At 41.3% G+C, this 12339-nt stretch overlaps 1 protein-coding gene across 15 annotated transcripts in view; it reads right to left on the reverse strand.

Moving 5' to 3' along the window:
* TENM2 (teneurin transmembrane protein 2) overlaps positions 1-12339 on the reverse strand; it is an 883055-nt gene that overhangs the window by 553237 nt on the left and 317479 nt on the right. For all 15 annotated transcript variants that reach the window (XM_071443114.1, XM_071443122.1, XM_071443121.1 and 12 more), the window contains one exon: positions 7299-7404. The gene's annotated coding sequence lies outside the window, so the exon portion shown is untranslated. The remainder of the gene's footprint in view (positions 1-7298; positions 7405-12339) is intronic.

Below are 12339 nucleotides of genomic sequence, written 5' to 3' on the forward strand. Positions count from 1 at the left end.
GGGGTACAAATAGCTGGGTCAGTAAGGATCTGCATGAAGCAAAGCTGCTTCTGCTGCACGTGCTCAAAAAGGAAGGTTAGACCCATCTGCAGTAAAAGAAGTGGGCAGGTGCAAGGTAAAATCAAATAAAAATCCAGTTATATTGAGTTTATGATTCTAAATTAATTTGATGAAACTCACCCTTAGGTACATTTTGGTTTTCTGTAGTAGATGATGCAAGACAATAGTAACCATGCTGTTTTCCCATTTCAAGTCATTGTAAAGGTGCCAACATTGTGAGATGTATTTATGTAAATGCAAACTTGTGGAAGGCCCAGTGACACCGAGAGTAAATAATGGCTTGAAGACAATTAGCAAACCACATCCTTCCCTGCTTCAAGTTCAAAGGCAGAGTAAGAGTGCAGAACAAGAACTGTTTGTGTTATGGGTCATTTTGGCTGCCAGCCCCCGAGGAATGGCACAGGGCTCTCCACACATGGCTCCAGTGTGTGCTTGGCACCCTTAGAGGGTCCCTGCTGTGCAAAACTGAGCTACCCCTGCAAGGTGCCCTGCTCACCTGCCTCTCCCTGCCTGCATCAGCACAGCCATCTCCAGAGTGACACCTGGGCTGCCTCTCCCTGCCTGCACTCAGCACAGCCATCTCCAGAGTGACACCTGGGCTGCCTCTCCCTGCCTGCATCAGCACAGCCATCTCCAGAGTGACACCTGGGCTGCTTCTCCATTCCTGCATCAGCACAGCCATCTCCAGAGTGACACCTGGGCTGCCTCTCCCTGCCTGCATCAGCACAGCCATCTCCAGAGTGACACCTGGGCTGCCTCTCCCTGCCTGCATCAGCACAGCCATCTCCAGAGTGACACCTGGGCTGCCTCTCCATTCCTGCATCAGCACAGCCATCTCCAGAGTGACACCTGGGCTGCCTCTCCCTGCCTGCACTCAGCACAGCCATCTCCAGAGTGACACCTGGGCTGCCTCTCCATTCCTGGACTCAGCACAGCCATCTCCAGAGTGACACCTGGGCTGCCTCTCCATTCCTGCACTCAGCACAGCCATCTCCAGAGTGACACCTGGGCTGCCTCTCCCATCCTGCACTCAGCACAGCCATCTCCAGAGTGACACCTGGGCTGCCTCTCCATTCCTGCATCAGCACAGCCATCTCCAGAGTGACACCTGGGCTGCCTCTCCCTGCCTGCATCAGCACAGCCATCTCCAGAGTGACACCTGGGCTGCCTCTCCATTCCTGGACTCAGCACAGCCATCTCCAGAGTGACACCTGGGCTGCCTCTCCATTCCTGCATCAGCACAGCCATCTCCAGAGTGACACCTGGGCTGCCTCTCCCTGCCTGCACTCAGCACAGCCATCTCCAGAGTGACACCTGGGCTGCCTCTCCCTGCCTGCACTCAGCACAGCCATCTCCAGAGTGACACCTGGGCTGCCTCTCCCTGCCTGCATCAGCACAGCCATCTCCAGAGTGACACCTGGGCTGCCTCTCCATTCCTGGACTCGGCACAGCCATCTCCAGAGTGACACCTGGGCTGCCTCTCCATTCCTGCATCAGCACAGCCATCTCCAGAGTGACACCTGGGCTGTTCCTCAGGCTCACTGTCCCTGATTCACGTCCCAGCTTCTGCACCAAGCACGGGCAGCTCTCAGTAATGATGGGGTGATGCTTCCCATGCAACAAAGTCAGGGAACACTGAATATCTTGATTCTCACTGTGATGGCAGTTTAGTTTTTGTCTACTTCTGTTTTCTTTCTATCACACCTGGTTTTTGAAGATCCTATCCAAGCAGATACAGGTTGCTCAGTAGAAGTTAACTTGTGATTTAATTTCAGGCTGTTCACAATCAGACTGTATTTTGTAACTGTATTCTTTATTTTATAAAAATATATATTTTATATTATTATTTCTACTAGTTCTGGAAACAAAACCAGTGCAATAAAAAGGAAAGGAAAAACCTGAAAGATAACATCTATTTACCAGTATTCCTTTCATATTTTGTATTTTCATATTTGCATCTTCTGATAAAGATTTCTTTCTTTTCTTTTTTGTTAAATACACAAAAATAACCTGTTCATGAAGGCAAAGGCATCAGCCTGGTCTGGAATGAATGGAACTGAAATGCAGCTTCATCCACCCATTGCTCATATGTGTGCTCTATTCCACCAAAAACATTTATCAGACACCTACACAGCCACAGCACCTCGAACTCCAGTCACGAAGTAATTACAGACAGAGGGTTTCTTCCAGGACAGATGCTGACTGAGAACCTTTCCCTTTCTCAAGGAAATAGGATCTTTCACAAGGAAGCTATTTCACTCTGAAATACTTCAGCCCAGGATTCATCATCAAACAGGAAGGGCTACATCCTTCTCAAACACACAGAACTTCTTTTGAAACCCCACCAAGTTTCCTGGAAGACTTCACACTCAGTTGCACAAAAAATCTAGAATTGTCAGTGCTGAGTTTTCAGTACAGGAAGGAAGACATAAAACCATAAATAAAGGGCAGATTACTGCACCACAGACAGGATTTTACATTTTCCTTCATGCAAGCTGCCCCTATTCCGTGCTTGTAGCAGGTTACACAGACTATTTATATTATAGAGAACAATCTGTCATGAGTTGTAACTGTTTTCTTTGGGCTCTCCAAGGATAGCCCCAGAATGCACAGAATTTCATTTCTGAATTTCTAGGCAAGACCTGTCCCCTTCAGTCTCACTTGAAGAAGCATTCAGATAATTATCCCAACATTTCCCTCCATCTGCCACTCCAGGCCAGCCTGAATACCTACAGCATTTTCACCCACCCTTTCACCCACAGTCCCAGACACCCACAGAAGGCAAAAGATAAGGTTTTTTGGTTTTTTTTAAAATTATAACATATATTAAAACTCGCACTTAGTTAGAAAAATCAAAGGTCAAAACTCAAATATTTTTCCCACAGAGCCTTTTTCACACAGAGGTTCATATCCCACTCAAGTTTATGAAAAATAAATGAATTATACAATGTCCTTTCTCACACAAAATCTCATATCCCACTGAGGTATTGGAAGAATACATGAATTATACAATGTCATGGCACAGAATGCACATTATTGTTAATAAAACTTCTACCTGACTCAAAGAGAATTCTCACAAAATAGCAAATATTATCAGCATCTATTTATCAACTCCAACTTTGCATGCTACATAGTAGTGAGTCAAAAAAAGCCCAAACAAAACAAACAACAGGACTTCAAACATCCAGTTATCTTTTCCAGTACATTCTTACTTGACCTTTAGTGATAATTTGGTATTTTCATATAGTTATTTTTTCTCACTACATCCTTCTCAGTCTGAACACTCATATCTAGAGTCCACTAAAATATTTTAGGATACAGTAATTTATTTTTTAATTATCCTAGGCTTACTGTTCTGCTTGAATTATTCCCATCTTCCATACATCTGACAGAGGCCTGAATTTATCCAAAGTAATATTCAATTTCTCATCTACTCATGCAGTACCTGAGAAATGGCAGTGCTTCATCTCCTTCATATCAAATGCTGGGTCTTAAAGAATGCTGCCAAATAAATTCCTCTCCCAAAAAATACACTTGCAGTGCTAAGGCCAATGTGTGGGCATATGTCCTGATTAATTTAAAACCACTTGGAGAATTGGTTAGCCCCATTAATATCTCACTCAACTTCATAACAAAGACAAAAATGAAAAAAAAAACAAACAGGTATTTGGTGATATGGCATAATTTACAAAAGCATGGGCAACACCTTAATCCCACTTCTGTCATTCTCACATTACAATGACCTATTTTAATTGCATATATGCCCCTGCTCTTTCACCAGGCTTAATTATTGCTGGTAAGTCCAGGAGATCATTCATTTTTTCTGTATTTAATTTTAAAAAATTAAAAAAAAATTCTGATACATTGATTCTTCTTTAGGATATGGTATGGGGTGAGAAATGGGAGGACAACGCTGTAGCAATGCTGATTTATTGGTCAGTTTATAATTTAGAGTAATTTACTCTAAGTTTGATGCTTACACAGGATGGTAACCTGCCTTTGCTGCCAAGAGTTACCCAGGAGAAAAATCAGTAGCAGAATTTGCATTGGTTTTGTGGCTCCATTTGTGAGTGCTAATACTTATCAAGCTCTGATTGTGAGTTTGTTGCCTAAGAAATAGAAGATACAAATACTTAAGAACACATTATTTGTTAACTTCTGTTCCCTTTCAAAATCATTGCAAACTAATAAACCCAACATGGTAGGGGCATCCAAGTCTGACAGTAAAACAAGGGCTTCTTCAGCAATTTGCTCAAGCAGTTTTGACGATTTATACCAATGGGACTTTGCAGAAGGTTTTCAAACCACACAGAAAATGCCCTTTTTTTTTCAGAGTGGCAGCACTAAAGATGCCAAAAAATTTGCATCCTCCGGACCTGGAACTAAGAGGAGCACAGAAGTTGGCAGTGATGAAGAGGCTGTTTTCTTCCAACTCCCTCAGAAGACACAAATTTCCTGTCAAGATGGATAAAGCTAAGAAACTGAGTCCTCCCTTGAGGCTAAGTCCAGAAGGGTTTTGTTCAAGAAGTTGAACTTTTTCCTCTAAGGTAGTTACTTTCTAAAGGCTTTGATCCACCATGATGGGATGATAGAAACCTTTGTTGAAAAGAAATCTAATTAAGAAAAAAAGAACCTAACAAATATGCTGAAATATTCTTCACAGCCATGGCCTCTGAAGAGCACAGAGGATGCTGGAGAAGGGCACAGTGGAGGGAAATGAGTCTCAGCAGTGGTTTGGGAGCTGACAGTGAGTGTTTGACAGATGCATGGAGAACATAAGGCACAAACAGGCAGTGCTGAAGGGCTGGGCAAACCATACAAAGGGGAAATAACTGGGAAGTTACCAGCACTTCCTCATCACACCAGGAAATGCACAGGAACCAAAGTTTAGGAATGAAATAAAGAACAGACAGTACCTACAGCAGGCTGAAAACAAGAGATGCCACCAGCACATGGGACAGAACCCAGGGCAAATTCCCAACCCAAACCTGCAGCTAAGGAAGACTCCCACTAAAGACAGAACATCTCCCAAAACCCTAAAGCCCCAGAATGAAACCCCAAATCAGCTGCTGCACCATGCTGCAGGGGATCTTGTGGTGCTCCTGTTCTTGCCCTGTCCTGGGGCTCAGTGAGGAGCCCTCTCTCAGCGGGAGGAGCTGCTGGACATCCTATAAAGCAAATATTTCACTGCCAGGGAAGGAAAGCTCTGCTCCTCACACACAGCACGGAGCTCCTTGTCCCAGCCTGTGTCTCAACTCAAATTAATCCCAAAGCAAACTCCCCCAAACATATGATGGGAGCAAGAAGAAAAGTTTTTCTTTAGTATCTGAAAATCCTTCCTGGCCTCAGTATTTTCCAGAGCAATGAAAATAAGTAATGCACAGGATCTAGCCACCATTTTGAAAGTTTAAGCAGGCATATTGTCAACCTCAATTACTGCAGGGAATTATCAATTTGGTTTTATGTTCAGCTTTGTTACTGACCTACTGTCTGACCCTGGGAGATCATTTGGTGTTATTTTAAAAAAAGAGACAGCAAAAAACAAACAAACCAAGACTACAGCAGGGGATTTGGAGATTGAGCTATCAGGTGTTTTGAAATTCTCACCAAGGACCTACCTCTGCAACCTTTCCCTGACAAACTGCTGTTGAGATACAGAGCAAAAGTGAGAGCTTCTGGAACCAGTATCTTTTATCACTTAATGCTTGTTCTCCTGGAATTTGCTGTGGGAAGTACTTGTCAATCTGTTCTTTAACTGCTAAAGATGGGCTATGAAGATCCCTTAAATACAGGAACATAGAGCATATACAAACAACTTAAGCAGAGACTAGATAGATATTTATAATAGTCAAAACAGATTTCAGGAATCCCCTATTTCATATTTCTAACTATACAGATCTGGTAGAAAACTGTCATGAAATTTAGACCTGTAAAATAAGAAATTTTAAAACCACCACAATCTCACCAGATTTTCTCAGTATAAAGGATTTCTTATACTGAAGTAGCTCGTTCTTCTCATTTTAACTTTCTTACACTACATAAAATTTGAAAATTTAAAGATCAGACCCTTGGAGTAATTTACAAGTATGGAGCATGGATTTTAATGGCCAAAAAACTGAAAAAGTACAGCCCTGGAATCAGAAATTAACCTTCCACTAGAAAATATGTAATGACAACCAAATGACCCATTGCAAACAATGCAGAAGAATTTGTTGAGTTTTTTCAAAGTGAATTGAAGAATTCCTTCAGCATTTGGTGCTTGCCAGATCTAAACCCCACTGTTTTGCCACGCTTTTCAAGACAAGTGAAACAATTTAAAATATTATATTAAACTAACTCCAAATGAGAGATTTAGAAAAGGCACAATCTGGAAAAAGCTTCCCATGAAATACTGCCACTGAATTAAATTACTCAAGTAAGAATTCTCAGGTGTCTCACTGAAAATTATCCTCAGTAAAATTAAAATCCATAAGAGAAGATGGATTTTTTTTTTTTTGGAACATAAGTAGGGTTTGGTATTGGTTTTTTTCCTGATGGGAATCCATCAACCAAAGGTTATGTTCCCTTTACTTTTCAGCTACTCTTAAGCAGGACAGCCCCTTTCCAGTGCTGGACACCCTGGGATAAGTGTGGTACTTGATATAATTACCTGAATTCCCAGAGCATGTGTACAACAGTAATTAAATTGTAGGGTGTCTTGTGAGCATTCTGACCAGCAGTTAGAGACACCATGAAAGAACAGATAATGGGAAGGGTTCTTCTCTTTGTCTTTTCCCTGCACAGCATATATTGTCTATACACAGATAGAGAACTGTATGCAGCCAGTCATACAACAATTGACTGAACAATTTTTGTTGTGTTCAGAATCTGAACAAAAGGCTCATTCCAGTGAAGAAAAAAATATTTTGATGCCAGGAGCATTAAATTCCCAACACCCTCATTTGATCCTGAATTGGTCAGGATGAGCAATGCCCATAAATGAACATGCAGGTAGACAGGAAAAAGGCAGATTTCTTTTAGTGGGGCCTTCTGAAGTAATTCACTTGGGCTGGAAAAGACTGAAGTAGATTCTTTAAAGCAAAGTGCTGAGAAAAATTGCTTTCCTCTACAAAAACACTTTCCTGCAGAGATCTTCCCAGGCACTTTTGAAGCACAGATGGAACCACTTTGGCCAACAATACATAAACACATCTGTGAGCAAACAGCACACAAAACTCAGGCTGTGAGTACTCACTGACCAGGCAGTTGGCAGTGCTCAGGCTGGCAGTCCTTAGGGGTCGTGTCTTTAGCTCATCAGGTGAGAGGGAATTCTTACTGTGGCAGGCAGTGAAAACCAAGCTGGATCTGTCAGAAAGAAATAAGAATAACTTTCAGAAAAAACAAACAAACAAAAAAAACCCAAAAAAACAACCAAACCCAAACCTGTAAAAACCAAACAATAAGCAAAGGCTTTAACATGAAATTTTATTTAATGGTATTTATCTTTTAGAGTTTTGAAACACAAAAAGGACCCCACAATTTAACCACACCAAATGTAAGAAATAAACCTTGTAAATGCCTCTTTTCATTTGCCTATTTTCCCTTCTCCCCATCCCAAACGCAGACACTCAAGCACAGAGATTGCTCAGTAATTTAATTTTTACACTGCTAAACTAGTAAATAAGAAAGAACCACATCTTCCCTACTCAGTTCAAAAGAACAAAAAGACACAATGAACTTAAGCAGCATTTCTCAAAACTTTAGCATTGTGACACTTTTTCCATTGGGCATTTTTAATACAAGAAAGTTTAATTTAAAATAGCCTTAGATGTCACCACTTCACAGACCACTTGTTGCTTTCTCTGTCAATTTATTATTTTCTTTCTCAGTATGCAATACCTTTTGTTACCTGTTGATTCCCACATTTTGTTCAGAATTTCTATTACCCACAAAACTATTTTTGGAAAGACAAGTATTACCTAACATGTCCATTGCCTCAGCCATTTCCACCTGGTCAATGAAACAATCCAGGCAGAGCCAAAACCAGATAGAAGATGACTTTGAAAGAAACATATGTTTCACCTTGCTTTATGAAACTGAGCAATAAGAAATAAGGGCGAAGAATTTCATTCTGCCAAAGAAATTCAAATAACTGATGGCAGCCTACTCAAAAAAATACAAAATCCTCACAGGCTGAGGGGGGAACAAACATTTTAACCATCAATATTAGAGCCAAATATTTCATCATAAGTATGTACAAAAACCTATAAAGACAAGCTAATGCTTTCCACTGTAATGCATGAAACTTTTAAGCTACTTTCTTTTAACAGTGAGAGCATTTAACACTGCTTTATGCATGTCTTTCACCAAATTTAAATTAATGGTACTTATTTTTGGTTAAAAAAGAAGATTGATGTACTAGCACTGCTTAACTGCTGAGGTTTATCTCCCTGGAAATGAAAAGGAATAACTGTATTTCAGGCCAACAGCTTTCCATAAAGCATCAATTTTTTTTAAAAATAAGACAAAGAATTGGATACACACTGTACATTAGTATCATGTAAAATCTTTATGGCCAGAATCCTGGCATAAGACTTTCTAAGAATATGAATCAAGGTGAAGAAAAACCCCCAGTGCTTTTAATGAGCAAATGTGAAAGCTGAAATGCAGATAACCTCACTAATTAGGGTTTGGGATGCAGTCTTTACTTTCATAATCTCCTTATTTTCACTATTATGCTTACTTTCTTTTGTGCAATCCTATCAACCTATGCTTAAGTGGAAATTACACTTTTAATACTTCCCTCCTGCTTTGGTAATTCTGTGCCATTTACAGTATTTGCTAATAATTGTTAATTCTTTTATACCTTCCCTGTTTGCTTATCACTATTTCAGGAGCTGCTGGATTTGGAACAGCAAGTTTCATAAGAAGAGTGTTGGGTTACAGAGATACAGACACTGATAGGCTACCAAGAAAAAGGATCATTAATATGTGAGAGCTAAAATCTATCTAATAAGAAAACATGTTTAAACCTCAGCAAAGCCCACCTCACCCAGGCTTCTCAAAGTGACCCCAGGGAGCTGCTGGCTGTCTGAAGGACACTTGGTGACCACGCTGAGAAGGTTTCTGGCTTTGGAGCCCATGGTGCCCTGCTCAGGGCTCTGCTGGGCACAGTCCCTGCTCCCCAGGAGGGGACAGGTCCATCCCAGGCACTGCCAGCCTGGCACCCCCCTGGCCCTCACTGTGCTGCTGCAGTCACCTCCTCCCGTGGAGCAACGAGTAAAGAGACAAAATCCTGCAAAAATTACTTGAAAAACCAGGCTGAAGTAAGTACAGAGCATTTCAAAGTCACAGGAGATGTAAAAGCATATGACACTGTAAAAAAGTGCAGTAGAGCTACCATTTCAGCTCTCAATTTTTCCTTTGTCCTCTTTATATGTGGAAAGTCCAAAGAAAGATGAAACTTGCTAGCTGTAACAGAATTAGAACAAACAAAGCCCAAACAAGCCAAACGAAAAAAACCCACCAGAAATCCACGTAGAAAATTAGTTAACAAAAATCAAAACAGGTTTCATGTTTCATTACAGAGTTGTCAATAAAGTACTTGTTACCAAGACTGACTAAAAATACAGTCTGACGAGTTGTAATATTTTTTTGCCTTGCGGTAGCTTTCTGTAAGAGAGCAGGGGAGAAGTGTTTGTAAACATTGACCAATATTTACAAACAAGCCAAACCAAGCAAGAAAAGCAGCAAAGCCAAAGGGAATGCAGTTGTTCCTTTCAGACATCTCAGAATAATACCAGATTCTTTAAGAATAATTTTAGCAGGTACTACATAAGCAGCATAAAAATGGAGTGCAGTGTTTCTCAGAAGAGAAGTCACAGTGCAGCAGAGTTTGCCCATTTCCATAATGCCTCTCCACATCATGAGCACTAAAACCTCCAGGGCTGCCCATCTGCACCAATGCCACCCTCAGGTTCCTGCTGCCATAGAAACCTCAGCAGCAGGGTACAGAGCACCAGGATGGAGAGGGTTAAATAAATAGAAGGCAGAGTTGCAAATTACTTGGAGTGCCACTGGAAGAACTGATCTAAAAACCCATAAATTTAGTATGTGCTGCAAGATCTGGTCCTTTAGAGTAATCTGCCAGGACTGCTGAGATGCTATCTACGAGCAGTCAGACACTTAAAAACTTTGAGAGAGGATTTGGCACACTTGATGCTGTTGCATGTCTTGCCCTTGGTAATGATTAATTAATGAGTCGTGTTTCTTAGATGAAGGTTATAGATTACACACACAGTAATGATAGAAATGAAATATCACAGCTGCAAGCATCTAAAAGCCAGGGAACAGCAAAATCTACACAGACAATTTGTCCTGCTTGGTACATACTCCACGTTTTATTAGTAGTATTTTTAATTTTAATTTCTTTTTTTTTCTTAGTCAATAGATCATTTAGCACAAGGCATTCAGAGCTTGACTAAATCAATTTCCTGCTCATTTCTGACACTGCTGGCCCCAGGCCAGGCAGCATCCCTGACTCACCCTGTGGCTGCTCAGCCCCAACCCCTCCATGCTCACCGCTCCCCAGAGGACACCACCCTGCTTTAATTGGCTGAGACCTTGGCACAAGAAGATGGAAGAAGTGTCTGTGAACACCACGTGCCCATTTTCCTTGCATTTGGCATTACACAGTACTTGGCATGCAGCAGGTCTGGATGCCTTCAGCTGTAAGCTCACAGTGATAAGCATTTCTACACACCCAGTAAATAAGGGACAAGTACACATTTACTGGCCATGCCAATGCAGAAATCTGTAATCTGTCCCCATGCAGGCAGCTGTGGGACACAGCAATGGTGGTTCCCTTCTCTCCTACAGGCTGCAGCCACAGGAACACAGCAGCCACAGTCCCCAGCTTGGTGTTCACCCTCTCCTCACACCCAGCTGTGCAACACCTGGCTCCTCTGAGCCAGCACACATGATGGGTCACCCTGTGAGCCTGACTGGCCACCTCACCAAACCAGCCCTGTTTGTTTGGTCTCCTCCTGCCCCAGCTTTGGTCAGCACCAGTTCCCCACTCTGGCTCGGGGCATTGCCATGTGAGGCAGTGCCAGCACAAGGGGCAGCAGTGGGGACACACAGCAATGTCCTCATCAGGTCATGGCACAGCTCTACGGCAAGAGAGCACAAACCATGTGCATGACATTGTATCCCCCTCCTCACAGCCTGTGTGACGGAGTTCACCTCAGCAGGAGGAAAACCCAAACCAAACCACAGCACTGATCTCACAAACACCACCCTGTGTGGCTTCCCAAGACTGATTTCTTCTGAGACTGCACCTGATCAAAAGCACTGCACCAATGGTTCTGAAGAAAAGATACCACCATACCCAAAGGCCAGGGCAAATTCAAATTAAAGATCTGTGTTTTGGCTATTAAGTCCTTGATTTTTCTCACTGCTCCATCCTCACACACCCCTCTTTTTCTTTGGCAACTTGAACAACTGCCTTGCAATGGAGCCAGTGTTCCAATAAAGACAGAGACAAGCTTGCAGAGAGATGACTTGGAAGAAAACCTGGTGCACGGTACTAAAAACCAAATCTTGCACTTTCATATCAACTCCCTTTGTATGCACACTGCATACTTGATATTCAATGTATAGAGTTATCACCCTGCAGAAACTTATTTAAACTAATGATTTATAAAATTCTGAACATACCAACAAATCAGGGAATATCTAGAATTTCTATTCAGTTGACATTTAATACAAATGCCAATTACTTAAAGTGATATTGATCATAACATAGCACCCTTGACAAATAGGAGTAAAACTTTCAAAATATGTGTTTCCTCATCTTGACATCAATACATATAATGGAAATAGTTTATGAGCTGTAGGCCAAACTTGAAAGAAAAAAAATATTTTGTCTTCCTATTAGCCAGCAAAAGATATAAGAGAGTGTGGTAGATTAGTAAATGGAAATTAACTGAATTCTGGGTAATGAAAAATAATAATAATAAAGCTTTTAACAGCCTTGAAATTGTAAACATAAGTTTTTTCAATATATTACAGCTGTAGAACAAAAAGAAAGATTAAATTACAAAAACGAAGACGCTATCAATTTCTCAAATATGTATCATAACATACATATTTCCAAATGTCTTCCTTAAAAACAGCATCATTTTTTCTAATGAATATTAGTAATAGTTGAAGACAACACTTTCTATTTTCAAGAGAAATTCTGGATAAGGTCAGCAAGAATGGGAATGACAGCAACAGGAAAATAAATCATGGGAAACA

This window comes from Agelaius tricolor, unplaced genomic scaffold, assembly GCF_023055355.1.
Source record: "Agelaius tricolor isolate 1412-34295 unplaced genomic scaffold, bAgeTri1.0.p SCAF_18, whole genome shotgun sequence".
NCBI classification, from domain to species: domain Eukaryota; kingdom Metazoa; phylum Chordata; class Aves; order Passeriformes; family Icteridae; genus Agelaius; species Agelaius tricolor.